The following is a 12,959-nucleotide window of genomic DNA, read 5'->3' on the forward strand; positions in this document are numbered from 1 at the left end:
GTCAGTCAGCGGAGAGACGTCACCTGGGGAAGACATGCGGTTAACTGCTCTGTACTGTTTTAGTAATGTAGCATAATTTTGTCTGGAAGGATATTAGTTTTAATTATCTAGCCATTGATTCACTAGCGTTATTCAAAGTGATTGCCATGTTGGGTAGTATTGATATTACTTGTCTTTAGTTTGTTTGTTAAATATAATATAATATATATATATATAAACTGTGCCTATGTTTATAAGCTGGTGTTATATTTTTTCTTTCTTACACAGTATCACGGGGCACCCTGGTATATCATATTTAGATACAGTCAGTGTCCCTAGACTATACTTAACACTGTACCCGATATTACGAGTGGTACGTACGAACAGTAACAGGGGAAAGGTCAGCTTATGAGAAAGGAAGGTCAGGTTAGGAGGGGGAAAAGTCAGGGTAGGAGGGGGAAGGTCAGGGTAGATGTGGGGAAGGTTACAGTAGGAAGCGGGTAGGATTAGAAAGATCAGGGTAAGAAGAGGGAAAGGCAGGGTAGAAGGAGGGAAGGTCAGGGTAGGAGGGGGAAGGTAAAGATAGGAAGGGGAAGGACAGGGTAAGAGGAGTGAAGGTTAGGGAAGGAGGGGGCCTAGGTCAGAGAAAGAGGGGGAAGGTCAGGGTAGGAGGGAAGAAGGTCAGGGAAGGAGGGGTACGGTCAGGGTAGGAAGGGGGAAGGTCAGGGTAGGAGAGGGAAGGTCAGGGTAGAAGGGAAGAAGGTCAGGGAAGGAGGGGGAAGGTTAGGGTAGGAAGGGGGAAGGTCAGGGTAGGAGGGGTACGGTCAGGGTAGGAAGGGGGAAGGTCAGGGTAGGAGCAGAAAGATTAGGATAGGAGTGGGAAGGTTAGGGTAGGAAGGGGGAAGGTCAGGGTTGAAAGGAGGAAGGTCAGGGAAGGTCAAAGTATGAGAGGGAAGGTCAGGGTAGGAAGTGGAAGGTCGAATTAACACGGGGAAGGTCAGTGTAGGAGGCGGAAGGTCAGGGAAGGCCAGGGAAGGTCAGGGTAGGAGGGAGAAGGGAAAGGTACGAGGGGGGGCAAGGTCAGGGTATTAGGAGGAAGTTCAGGGTAGGAAGCGGAAGGTCAGGGTAGTAGGGGGAAGATCAGGATAGGATGGGGAAGTTCAGGGTAAGAGGAGGGAAGGTCAGGATAGGTGAGGGAAGGTCAGGTAATAAGGGGGGAAGGGCTGGGTAGGAAGGGGGAAGGTCAGGATAGGAGGGGGAAGGTCAGGGTAGGAAGGGTTAAGGTCAGGTCAGGACGGGGGAAAGTCAGGGTAGGAGGGGCATGATCAGGGCAGGAGGGTAGGAGAGGTGAAGGTCAGGGAAGGAGGGGGAAGGGCAGGGAAGGAGGGGGAGGGAAGGGCGGGGGTAGAGTGAGCAGGGCATTGCATCGTGCCGCTTGACATAGAGGGGCGCGATGCCAGGCGTCGTGAGCCAGGTTCTTGAGTGCCAGTCTCCCCCAGTGTGGCACTGGGCACAGGTCTAGTCTCCCTCAGTGTGGCACCGGGCACAGGTCTAGTCTCCCCCAGTGTGGCACCGGGCACAGGTCTAGTCTCCCCCAGTGTGGCACAGGTCTAGTCTCCCCCAGTGTGGCACCGGGCACAGGTCTAGTCTCCCCCAGTGTGGCACCGGGCACAGGTCCTCGGGTTACCACTCCCTCACGCTCCCTACTGCACCACCACACGCCTCTTGAGCTTCAACTCTCAGGTCAGTCAGAACATTGTAGATGTAACTGTATATATCCGCTAGTGTAAGTGTTTCTGTCTTGTGTCCAGGGTGAATGTTTTGTTTGTGTCCAGGGTGAATGTTTAGTTTGTGTCCAGGGTGAATGTTTTGTTTGTGTCCAGGGTGAATGTTTAGTTTGTGTCCAGGGTGAATGTTTTGTTTGTGTCCAGGGTGAATGTTTAGTTTGTGTCCAGGGTGAATGTTTTGTTTGTGTCCAGGGTGAATGTTTAGTTTGTGTCCAGGGTGAATGTTTTGTTTGTGTCCAGGGTGAATGTTTTGTTTGTGTCCAGGGTGAATGTTTTGTTTGTGTCCAGGGTGAATGTTTTGTTTGTGTCCAGGGTGAATCCTTTGTTTGTGTCCAGGGTGAATCCTTTGTTTGTGTCCAGGGTGAATGTTTTGTTTGTGTCCAGGGTGAATGTTTTGTTTGTGTCCAGGGTGAATGTTTTGTTTGTGTCCAGGGTGAATGTTTTGTTTGTGTCCAGGGTGAATGTTTTGTTTGTGTCCAGGGTGAATGTTTTGTTTGTGTCCAGGGTGAATGTTTTGTTTGTGTCCAGGGTGAATGTTTTGTTTGTGTCCAGGGTGAATGTTTTGTTTGTGTCCAGGGTGAATGTTTTGTTTGTGTCCAGGGTGAATCCTTTGTTTGTGTCCAGGGTGAATCCTTTGTTTGTGTCCAGGGTGAATGTTTTGTTTGTGTCCAGGGTGAATGTTTTGTTTGTGTCCAGGGTGAATGTTTTGTTTGTGTCCAGGGTGAATGTTTTGTTTGTGTCCAGGGTGAATGTTTTGTTTGTGTCCAGGGTGTATGTTTTGTTAATGTCCAGGGTGAATGTTTTGTTTGTGTCCAGGGTGAATTTTTCTGTCTTGTCTCCAGGGTGAATGTTTTGTTTGTGTCCAGGGTGAATTTTTCTGTCTTGTCTCCAGGGTGAATGTTTTGTTTGTGTCCAGGGTGAATGTTTTGTTTGTGTCCAGGGTGAATGTTTTGTTTGTGTCCAGGGTGAATGTTTTGTTTGTGTCCAGGGTGAATGTTTTGTTTGTGTCCAGGGTGAATGTTTTGTTTGTGTCCAGGGTGAATGTTTTGTTTGTGTCCAGGGTGAATGTTTTGTTTGTGTCCAGGGTGAATGTTTTGTTTGTGTCTAGGGTGAAGGTTTTGTTTGTGTCCAGGGTGAATGTTTTGTTTGTGTCCAGGGTGAAAGTTTTGTTTGTGTCCAGGGTGAATGTTTTGTTTGTGTCCAGGGTGAATGTTTTGTTTGTGTCCAGGGTGAATGTTTTGTTTGTGTCCAGGGTGAATGTTTTGTTTGTGTCCAGGGTGAATGTTTTGTTTGTGTCCAGGGTGAATGTTTTGTTTGTGTCCAGGGTGAATGTTTTGTTTGTGTCCAGGGTGAATGTTTTGTTTGTGTCCAGGGTGAGTGTTTTGTTTGTGTCCAGGGTGAAGGTTTTGTTTGTGTCCAGGGTGAATGTTTTGTTTGTGTCCAGGGTGAATGTTTTGTTTGTGTCCAGGGTGAATGTTTTGTTTGTGTCCAGGGTGAATGTTTTGTTTGTGTCCAGGGTGAATGTTTTGTTTGTGTCCAGGGTGAATGTTTTGTTTGTGTCCAGGGTGAATGTTTTGTTTGTGTCCAGGGTGTATGTTTTGTTTGTGTCCAGGGTGAATCCTTTGTTTGTGTCCAGGGTGAATTTTTCTGTCTTGTCTCCAGGGTGAATGTTTTGTTTGTGTCCAGGGTGAATGTTTTGTTTGTGTCCAGGGTGAATGTTTTGTTTGTGTCCAGGGTGAATGTTTTGTTTGTGTCCAGGGTGAATGTTTTGTTTGTGTCCAGGGTGAATGTTTTGTTTGTGTCCAGGGTGTATGTTTTGTTAATGTCCAGGGTGAATGTTTTGTTTGTGTCCAGGGTGAATTTTTCTGTCTTGTCTCCAGGGTGAATGTTTTGTTTGTGTCCAGGGTGAATGTTTTGTTTGTGTCCAGGGTGAATGTTTTGTTTGTGTCCAGGGTGAATGTTTTGTTTGTGTCCAGGGTGAATGTTTTGTTTGTGTCCAGGGTGAATGTTTTGTTTGTGTCCAGGGTGAATGTTTTGTTTGTGTCCAGGGTGAATGTTTTGTTTGTGTCCAGGGTGAATGTTTTGTTTGTGTCCAGGGTGAATGTTTTGTTTGTGTCCAGGGTGAATGTTTTGTTTGTGTCCAGGGTGAATGTTTTGTTTGTGTCCAGGGTGAAGGTTTTGTTTGTGTCCAGGGTGAAGGTTTTGTTTGTGTCCAGGGTGAATGTTTTGTTTGTGTCCAGGGTGAATGTTTTGTTTGTGTCCAGGGTGAATGTTTTGTTTGTGTCCAGGGTGAATGTTTTGTTTGTGTCCAGGGTGAATGTTTTGTTTGTGTCCAGGGTGAATGTTTTGTTTGTGTCCGGGGTGAATGTTTTGTTTGTGTCCAGGGTGAATGTTTTGATTGTGTCCAGGGTGAATGTTTCTGTCTTGTGTCCAGGGTCAATGTTTCTGTCTTGTGTCCAGGGTGAATGTTTTGTTTGTGTCCAGGGTGAATGTTTCTGTCTTGTGTCCGGGGTGAATGTTTTCTTTGTGTCCAGGGTGAATGTTTCTGTCTCTTGTCCAGGGTGAATGTTTTGTTTGTGTCCAAGGTGAATGTTTTGTTTGTGTCCAGGGTGAATGTTTTGTTTGTGTCCAGGGTGAATGTTTAGTTTGTGTCCAGAGTGAATGTTTTGTTTGTGTCCAGGGTGAATGTTTTGTTTGTGTCCAGGGTGAATGTTTTGTTTGTGTCCAGGGTGAATGTTTAGTTTGTGTCCAGGGTGAATGTTTTGTTTGTGTCCAGGGTGAATGTTTTGTTTGTGTCCAGGGTGAATGTTTTGTTTGTGTCCAGGATGAATGTTTTGTTTGTGTCCAAGGTGAATGTTTTGTTTGTGTCCAGGATAAATGTTTTGTTTGTGTCCAGGGTGAATGTTTTGTTTGAGTCCAGGATGAATGTTTTGTTTGTGTCCAGGGTGAATGTTTAATTTGTGTATAGGGTGAATGTTTAGTTTGTGTCCAGGGTGAATGTTTTGTTTGTGGTCAGGGTGAATGTTTTGTTTGCGTCCAGGGTGAATGTTTTGTTTGTGTCCAGGATGAATGTTTTGTTTGTGTCCAAGGTGAATGTTTTGTTTGTGTCCAGAGTGAATGTTTTGTTTGTGTCCAAGGTGAATGTTTTGTTTGTGTCCAGGGTGAATGTTTTGTTTGAGTCCAGGATGAATGTTTTGTTTGTGTCCAGGGTGACTGTTTTGTTTGTGTCCAAGGTGAATGTTTTGTTTGTGTCCAGGATGAATGTTTTGTTTGTGCCCAGGGTGAATGTTTTGTTTGTGTCCAGGATGAATGTTTTGTTTGTGTCCAGGGTGAATGTTTAGTTTGTGTCCAGGGTGAATGTTTAGTTTGTGTCCAGGGTGAATGTTTTGTTTGTGCCCAGGATGAATGTTTTGTCTGTGTCCAGGGTGAATGTTTTGTGTCCAGGGAGAATGTTTTGTTTGTGTCCAGGGTGAATGTTTTGTTTGAGTCCAGGGTGAATGTTTTGTTTGAGTCCAGGGTGAATGTTTTGTTTGTGTCCAGGGTGAATGTTTTGTGTCCAGGGTGAATGTTTTGTTTGTGTCCAGGATGAATGTTTTGTTTGTGTCGAGGGTGAATGTTTAGTTTGTGTCCAGGGTGAATGTTTTGTTTGTGTCCAGGGTGAATGTTTTGCTTGTGCCCAGGATGAATGTTTTGTCTGTGTCCAGGGTGAATGTTTTGTGTCCAGGGAGAATGTTTTGTTTGTGTCCAGGGTAAATGTTTTGTTTGTGTCCAGAGTGAATGTTTAATTTGTGTCCAGGGTGTATGTTTAGTTTGTGTCCAGGGTGAATGTTTTGTTTGAGTCCAGGATGAATGTTTTGTTTGTGTCCAGGGTGAATGTTTAGTTTGTGTCCAGGGTGAATGCTTTGTTTGTGTCCAGGGTGAATGCTTTGTTTGTGTCCAGGGTGAATGTTTAGTTTGTGTCCAGGGTGAATGTTTTGTTTGTGTCCAGGGTGAATGTTTTGTTTGTGGCCAGGGTGAATGTTTTGTTTGTGTCCAGGGTGAATGTTTTGTTTGTGTCCAGGGTGAATGTTTTGTTTGTGTCCAGGGTGAATGTTTTGTTTGTGTCCAGGGTGAATGTTTTGTTTGTTTCCAGGGTGAATGTTTTGTTTGTGTCCAGGGTGAATGTTTTGTTTGTGTCCAGGGTGAATGTTTCTGTCTTGTGTCCAGGGTGAATGTTTCTGTCTTGTGTCCAGGGTGAATGTTTGCTCTGATCAAGCTAGGACAGCATTACCTGCTCTGGCTGGAATAGCTTGAATTTTGTCTGGTTACGATAACATTAATTTGGTTCAGCTAAGATATCATTACTTTGTGTGTGTTGGATTGCATATATCTTAGCTTGGATTGTACAGCTTTACTTCTTCAGCCTAGGATAGCATTGATTTAGACTTGCTAGAATATCATTAATGTTGTCCAGCTTGGATAGCATGAATTTGGTCTGGATGTGATATCATTAATCTGGGCTGGGTAGCATAAGCATTATTTTGTTTGGCTACGATACGATTAGTTTCGTGTGGTTGCTATTGAATTGTTTGGGCTGCATAGGACAGCATATTACTTTGGCCTCGCTGCATTGCTTGGTCTGCCTAGGATAGCATTACCTGGTCTGCCTAGGATAGCATTACCTAGTCTGCCTAGGATATCATTAACTTGGAACAATGTTTACTTGGAAACACTGAGGAGCTCTCAAGTCTTTCGTAAAGCATAACAATAACACGTCGCAAGACCAGCTACGCTAATTAAAGCAGTCTCCGTGGTGTAGTGGTAAAACACTCGCCTGGCGTTCCGCGAGCGCTATGTCATGGGTTCGTATCCTGGCCGGGGAGGATTTACTGGGCGCAATTCCTTAACTGTAGCCTCTGTTTAACGCAACAGTAAAATGTGTACTTGGATGAAAAAACGATTCTTCGCGGCAGGGGATCGTATTCCAGGGACCATAGGATTAAGGACTTGCCCGAAACGCTACGCGTACTAGTGGCTGTACAAGAATGTAACAACTCTTGTATATATCTCAAAAAAAAAATTACACCAGCTACATATAAACAAAATCCTTAGAAATGCTTAAACACCCCATCTTTAACAAATAACACTCGAAATGAATAAACCTCCATATGAGAAATCAACCATTGAAATAAACAAATTATTGAGACATTGATCGATTGACGAATGTTACGGTATCGACACCGTCGCTGGAGTATGGAGTGGCAATTTAAGTGTCATTTAGTGGTCTGCACTCCGACTCCCTGGTATTGGGTACTACACAGACAATGCCATCTCTTGGTGGTGGCGTGGTATCGGTGAAAGGCCCAGTTTCCTGCCTCAGTTAGAAGAGGAGGTCGATGATGATGACTTCTGGTGGGTGGCGTATCGAGATCCACTACATCTAGGGTGTGGCTACAATTTACAATGTCAATTCCCCAGTGAAAAGGAGTTATCATCGGGTCACCCAGTATACTGTCTGTCCAGCTAATGGCATTTTATGATCCCAAAGGTGACATAAGGAGGCGATTGCGTCGAGGGGAACAGTTCACCTTGGGCACTCCTAGAACTCTTGACATGGTTCTGTGAGAGGACAAAGTGACCGCCGTCGGTCATGTCAGTGTGTTAGCTGCTGATTTATGCAGTGTCCTATAGGTTGACGTACCCGGCATTGGCCAGGAAGAGTTACGGGACGACAGTACTCATCTAGTTGTACTCACCTAGTTGTGTTTGCGGGGGTTGAGCTCTGGCTCTTTGGTCCCGCCTCTCAACTGTCAATTAACTGGTGTACAGATTCCTGAGCCTATTGGGCTCTATCATATCTACATTTGAAACTGTGTATGGAGTCAGCCTCCACCACAACACTACCTAATGCATGCCATTTGTTAACTACCCTGACACTGAAAAAATTCTTTCTAACGTCTCTGTGGCAAATCTGGATAATAAGTTTCCGCCTGTGTCCCCTTGTTCGTGTTCCACCCGTGCTGAAGAGTTTGTCTTTGTCCACCCTGTCAATTCCCCTGAGAATTTTGTAGGTGGTTATCATGTCTCCCCTTACTCTTCTGTTTTCCAGGATTGTGAGGTTCAGCACCCATTGCCTTTCCTCGTAACTCATTCCTCTCAGTTCCGGGACCAGTCTGGTGGCATACCTCTGAATCTTCTCTAACTTCGTCTTGTGTTTAACTAGGTATGGACTCCAGGCTGGAGTTGCATACTTCAGGATTGGTCTTACATAAGTGGTATACAGGGTCCTGAACGATTCCTTACACAAGTTTCTACACAGTGGTGCGTCTGTTGAGAAGTGCTGCTAGCGAGCTACTAGAGACTTCTGCCAGGGTGCTAGCTACCCCTGTATGTGATTGCGTGAGACCCTTGTCAGCGTGTTGTTGAAACCCTCTGTCAGTGTGTAGCTGGAGAGCGGTGGTGGGATATTGACACATCGTGAAGATACGATGTGTGCGAACTGGTCCATGTTGAAGAAGGTGAACTCGCCGGTGTTTGCCATTAGGTGTGGACGACGAGTACCTGGAAAGTGGATTCACCGGGATTTGATGAACACTGCCGATGTATTGTGACCTGAGTGAAAGAGACACTTTGTAAATATGTGTAGTAATTCAAATTCAAATTCAAATTCAAATGTTTATTCAGGTAAAGTACATACATACAAGGTGTGATACAAATATTGATGAATTTATAGATAGAGCTAATACATAAAATGCCTAAAGCCACTATTACGCAAAGCGTTTCGGGCAGGAAAACTACTAAAGACTAAGACTTAATACTAATTGAGATTAAAGTATAAAATGTGTTGAGAAATTATAAGAATAAAAAAGGGGGAACATGGCAGAAAAACAGCAAAAAATACAATTTGGTCGACAAACAGCATTGTTGAAAAATAGCAGACATGGGTTGACATTATAGGGGTAAGGTTGGTTACAGGGAGTTAATTAGGTAGTGCTTAGTTTTTATCTTAAACTGGTTGGGAGAGGTACTGTCTTTAACATGGTTGGGAAGGTCATTCCACATTCTGGGTCCCTTGATTTGTAGATCATTTCTAGTTTGATTAAGTCATACTCTTGGAATATCAAAAAGGTATTTGTTTCTGGTGTGATGCTCATGGGTTCTGTTACAACCTTCAATGAAGCTTTTAAGGTCAGGATTGACATTACAGTGCAGCTTTTTATTTATAAATATATACAATACACATAAAAGAATGTGCAGTGACTTAATATCTAACATATTCAGAGATTTGAATAAGGGTACCGAGTGATGTCTGGGGCTAGAGTTGGATATTGTCCTAACAGCAGCTTTGTGTTGAGTAATTAGAGGACGTAAATTATTTTGGGTAGTAGAACCCCAAGGACAAATACCATAGTTGAGATAAGGATAGATGAGAGAGTAATAGTGTCACCAGGGCAGGGCGAGATACATAATATCTGATCTTAGAAAGAATGCCAACAGTTTTTGAAACTTTTTTTATACATTTAGAATGTGTCCCTGGAAATTCAGCTTCTGGTCAATGAGAACGCCAAGGAATTTGCCATCTAAGTTGCAAATTTGGGTATTGTTTATCCTGAGGTTTATTTGATTTGAGGATTTATTGCCAAACAAAATATAGAAAGTTTTATCAATGTTGAGTGTGAGTTTGTTGGCAGTTCGCGAAAGATGGACATTATTTAGCTCAGTATTCACCGTGACATTTAAAGCAAGGAGGGTCAGGATTGGAGTAAATGAAGGTTGTGTCGTCAGCAAATAGAATTGGTTTGAGGTGTTGGGAGGCATTTGGAAGGTCATTAATGTAGATGAGAAAGAGGAGAGGGCCAAGTATGCTGCCCTGAGGAACACCAATGTTGATGGGTAGGGTGGGAGAAATTGAATTATTCACAGAAACATACTGGAGCCTGTCAGTAAGGTAAGATTTGAGGTATTGCAGGGAGTGTCCTCTGACTTCATAATGATGTAATTTAATAAGGTTTTGGTGGTTGAGAGTGTCAAAAGCCTTACGCAGGTCTACAAATAACCCAGCAGGGAACTCATTTTTATCGAGCTGCATGTATCAAGTTAATCATACTAATAAGTGCATCGTTAGTGCTTTTTTTGGGTCTGAAGCCATATTGACAAGAGCTAAGTATATTGTGTTTGGCTAGATAAGAGTAAAGCTACTTGTAGATTAGTTTTTCAAATATTTTTGACAAGTTTGGCAGGATTGATATAGGTCTGTAGTTGTTAACATCAGTGAGATCACCACATTTATGGACAGGGGTTACTCTCGCTTTTTTTTAGAATATCAGGAAAGGTTTGGAGTTGAAGTGACTTGTTGAAGAGCAATGCAATAGCAGGAGCTAAAGATCTGGAGACTTTTTTGAAAATTAAAGTTGATATCTCCTCAAGGGCACTAGACTTGGTTTTAAGGGAAAGGATTATATCATTAACATCAATGGAATTTGCAGGCGTTAGGTACAGAAACTGTGGATCGTTACCTGTAAGATAGTCCTGAACATCAGTACTGGAAGATGGAATATCATTTGCAAGGGATGACCCAATGGAAGAAAAGAACCTATTGAACTCAATAGCAGTATCAGAGGCTGTAAGCTGACCATCGTTATTTTACAGGAGTGTTGGTTTGTTATTTAAAATCTTCTTTGATCCCAATATTTGTGAAATTGTGCTCCATGTTTTCTTAATGTTGCCCTTTGTTTGGGTAATTTATCTTCGTAGTATTTAGTTTTGGCTCTTCTAATTATTTTAGACAGCAATAACGAGTAATTCTTTGAGAATTCTTTGGAGACGGTTCCTAACCTATACTTCTTCTCAAGGTCATGTTTATTATAAATGGATTTAAATATTCCCTTTGTAAGTCAAGGATTGTTAAGCCTTTTAGTTGTGACTTGTTTCGTTAGCATAGAACAGTGGGTGTTATAAAGGCTGAGAGTTTTTTGAAGAAAAGATTGCACTGCTAGGTTGATGTCCACTATGTTACCTAATTCGGACTCCCAGTTGACATTATCAGCAGCAGCTATAAAATTGCCTATAGCAGTTTCATTGTGCAGCCTAAAGCTTATCTCCCTTGTCTCTAGAGGTGGTTTGTTAATGTTAGGAGAAATGTGGAGTAATGGTCTGTAGTGCTATCGATGATTATCCCTGAAGTAAGCGGAGAGGCTATGTTGGTCCAGATGTGATCTAGAGTCGTAGCAGTACTATCAGTGATTCTAGTTGGTCTAGTGATTAAGGGTATGAGGAAGCAGGAATTCATACAGTTGAGAAAACTAGCAGCAGTAGGGTTTTCAGGCTCGCAGTGGTCAATATTAAAGTCCCCTGCGATAATTAGATGGTTTTTGTTCAGTCTGTTATCTAGTATTAGATTTCTAAGGTTAGAGTTGAATTCGGACACATCTGTGTTAGGAATTCTATAGACTGCTCCCACAGTCAGGACAGACTCAGCACCCTTGACTCTAAAACTGGCGACGATATACTCCCCACAGCAGTCTCTAGTTCTAATTACTTTTAAGCATGTCAGTTCTTTGTGGTAGTAAAGAGCAGTACCACCACCTCTCTGAATTGGTCGACAGTTGTGAATTGCTGAGTAGTTTGGCATGTTAAAGAGTTGAGTAGTATCCTCTTTCAACCATGTTTCAGTAAGTATAATAAAAGAGAATTTGTTGTCAACAGTTCATTCAAGGCACTAACATCATCGAAGTGTTTGCTTAGAGATCTTACATTCAAGTTAACTACAGAGATATTGTGATTATGTGTTAATACGTTGTTCACATCATGTGCTGTATATCTGCAATTTTGTTCATTAAAGTGATGATTGTCATAGATAGTGGATAAGAGGTTTAGTTCTGGGTCTATACTTGTTTGCATAAGAAGGCTGGTTGTAGGAAAACAAGGCAAAAAAGGCAATTACAAAATAACCAAATTTTGATATAAAAGAGGGGAAAGATATAAATATAAACTAAGACTATACAAGACAAACACGAAAGGAACAAAAAAAAGAAAAATGAGGTAGATTGCTTACAAGTACTCTCAGGTACACTGTAAGTAATAATAATAACAATATAAAACGAAAACTTATTACTGTAATATTATAATTACAATCTAGTAAATTACTTAAGTTACACTAAAATAAAATGAGGTAGATTAGCTAGAGGTACACTCAGGTACACTGAAAGATAAAGTTTACACTAGAGGACACAGACAAAGCCAGTGTACAAATGGAATAAGGGAGTATGGAGTATATAAAATATATAGTAAAAAACAAGAAAAAAGAGACAATAACAAGATGACAATTTAAAAAAATAAAATTAAAACCTTTTGAATGGAAAGGCAGAGCTATAGTTCACATTGGTCGTTAGATCACACTATAATTTGTATTCTGGTTACTTCCAAAATACTAATACTTTAATATAATATAATATATATATATATATATATATATATATATATATATATATATATATATATATATATATATATATATATATATATATATATATATATATATAATGGTGATGATGTTAATATATTGGTGAGGGTGTAGTTGTGCATTGGGGTAGGATACAGAAGAAGAGGTTAAAATAGCAAGAACCCGGTTACTGGTCCAAAGTGGCCGTAACACGAAACATAAATGATCAACAGGAATCATATATACAATATGTCATATATACAAGATGTTTAACTTTACTGGGTTAATTAGTGAAATATATAAAACTTAACATAGGTTAATGAATAAATGGACTCTATGCTTGGGACTTAAACATAAGAGAGATGAATGAGAAGACTTCGTTTTATAAATGTATAAAGAAAGTTTGTGAAAGAGTAGATATCGTAAATAGACATTCCTATAAATTGCTGGAAAAGTATGAGGAAATATAAATTGAGCAAAGGTTAGGTGCGGGTATATTGGTTAATTTAGGGGTGTTGGGATATGTAAGGGAAGGATGCTCAAACAATACTTTACAAAGAATAATAGAGATTGGAAGCAGAACAGAGGGAAATAGTAATAAGAACGGGCTAAGATAAGATAAGATAGTTGGATATGCATTTGTGAAATGTTCTGAAATTTGTATATGTGTAAGAGTTTCTCAAAGTGTCTAAGAGTTTGCAAGAGTTGTGCTAGTTTGTCAAAGTTTATGTAGTTGGGCAAGTTTGAGAGAGTTTGTATATATTCAGGATTAC

At 41.4% G+C, this 12,959-nt stretch overlaps 1 protein-coding gene across 2 annotated transcripts in view; it reads left to right on the top strand.

Annotated features, from left to right (window-relative positions):
• The first annotated feature begins 1,454 nt into the window (after window positions 1-1,454).
• Window positions 1,455-12,959, top strand: part of LOC123759291 (isatin hydrolase) — a 115,878-nt gene continuing 104,373 nt past the window's right edge. Inside the window, exons 1-2 of one of the 2 annotated variants that reach the window (XM_069334979.1) lie at window positions 1,468-1,587; window positions 1,621-1,722. The gene's annotated coding sequence lies outside the window, so the exon portion shown is untranslated. Of the gene's footprint in view, window positions 1,723-12,959 lie in introns of both variants that reach the window. The other variant, XM_069334978.1, reaches the window with a different exon arrangement.

The sequence above is a fragment of the Procambarus clarkii genome, chromosome 32 (genome assembly GCF_040958095.1).
Source record: "Procambarus clarkii isolate CNS0578487 chromosome 32, FALCON_Pclarkii_2.0, whole genome shotgun sequence".
Taxonomy (NCBI): Eukaryota; Metazoa; Arthropoda; class Malacostraca; order Decapoda; family Cambaridae; genus Procambarus; species Procambarus clarkii.